The 1,658-nt window shown below is 39.2% G+C and overlaps 1 long non-coding RNA gene across 1 annotated transcript; it reads left to right on the top strand.

The window, feature by feature from the left end:
- The first annotated feature begins 684 nt into the window (after positions 1-684).
- Positions 685-1,197, top strand: LOC120916092. The gene is made up of 2 exons (XR_005743955.1): positions 685-759; positions 1,010-1,197. It is a non-coding gene; the product is annotated as an uncharacterized LOC120916092 (long non-coding RNA).
- The last annotated feature ends 461 nt before the right edge of the window (positions 1,198-1,658 follow it).

Here is a 1,658-nt window from a genome sequence, read left to right as displayed (position 1 = left end):
GCACCCAATGTAGTTATAGTTAGTCTAGGCCACATCACTTTTAATGACCATGTAGTATGTATACAGTTCAATGGGTGAGGTGCACTGAACGGTGCTGTGCCAGCAATCTAGTCCTTCCCAAGGACCATAATATAGAAAATTAAGAGAGGATTGCTGCACAAAAAATAATTTATTTGAAAAAATTACCGTACATCAGGTACCAGGTATATAAGGATAACTGATGTAATTTTTTCAAATAATTTTTTTTTTTGTGCAGCAATCCTCTCTCAATATTCTGTTTATATGTATAAAAACGAACAAGTGGGTTTGTTGCACTTAAAAGATTTATTGTAGAAAAGACCTCAATTCATATTGTATTCAGTGTCAATTTCCTCCACGTCTATTTTAGATATGCCATCTATACCCATACATTTTAAATGAGTGAGTGAATAACTTGTATAGCGCTACAAATGCGAATGTTTTTTTCTTTTTTTTTTTCTTTTTTTAGACACATACTAACTGCAGTTAGTCCAGTGTCCCTGCAATTTCCTTCTTTCTTTCTTTTAATTGCCAGTCCTCTGAGGTAGGTCCAAATTAACTTTCCATGTCATGCTACATATTGTGATTAATATTATAATTATTGAATGTTTTTTATTACGTGGTATGTGGCTTTTCCTCACTGAGACTCGCTTCACTGTCCCTTTACAGTCGCTGCTGTGGGTCATTGGATTCGTACCTACCTTGAGGGGGTCCTTGTTCGGTTCGCATGAAGAGCAAAGGGTAGGTTTTCCTTCTGTCTGCCCTACAGGGATATTGGTGCTAGCTTGCACGATATGTGGGGGTTCTTTGCGGGGGTCCTTTGGGGGAGGGGGGGACTCTCTGGACTATATTTTGTGGTACCTTGGTCCTTGATGCCTCGCCATATGTCCTAGCCAAACTATATATGCTGCAATTGATGGTTTAAATGTATATTTGTATTCTAATGTAATTTGATGAAATTGTTAAACTACTTTTTGTTCTATTTCTTCAGAGCCATTCACTGAGACGGTCTAGTCTTAAATCCCCTGACGAAGCCAATGATTGACGAAACTAGTTGGGTAGACTTGATCTTTTGACCTGTATCTCTATGTTTTGCTCCCACGTTCAGATTTGCTCTGTTATAATGCTTGAACCAAATTTTATTGTTTTGTAATCAATAAAATTTATATTTTTATATTATCTAATGCGTTTTGGTTTCTATTTGCTGGCACCACAATAATCCCATATTCCCCAATCCCTTCCTGAGTGAATAACTTGTATAGCGCTACAAATGCGAACTAAATCTTCTCAAGGCGCTTCTTTCCATCCAGTGTCGTCCTGATCTTTCAGAAATGAGGAACAATGTGTCCCTTTTCCAGAAAATGCCAGAACTGTAGTGCTGTGGTGATCCATTTTATAGAGAGCTTCAAGAGCAGTCCCTGACACTTCCACGGGAAGAACAGTGAGGTGTCTCTAGGTATCCAGAGGTGTGTGGTAGGGTTTACCTCTGTGCAGAGATATGCCCTGTACACACGATCGGTCAATCCGATGAGAACGTTCTGATGAAGCTGACTGATGGTCAGTCGTTCCTACACACCATGGGTTAAAAAAACGATTGTGTCAGAACGCGGTCACGTAAACCACATACGACGGCACTATAA

Source organism: Rana temporaria, chromosome 10 (genome assembly GCF_905171775.1).
Source record: "Rana temporaria chromosome 10, aRanTem1.1, whole genome shotgun sequence".
Taxonomy (NCBI): domain Eukaryota; kingdom Metazoa; phylum Chordata; class Amphibia; order Anura; family Ranidae; genus Rana; species Rana temporaria.
Note: the sequence above shows the minus strand (reverse complement) of the source record. Positions and strands in the feature narration are given on the sequence as shown.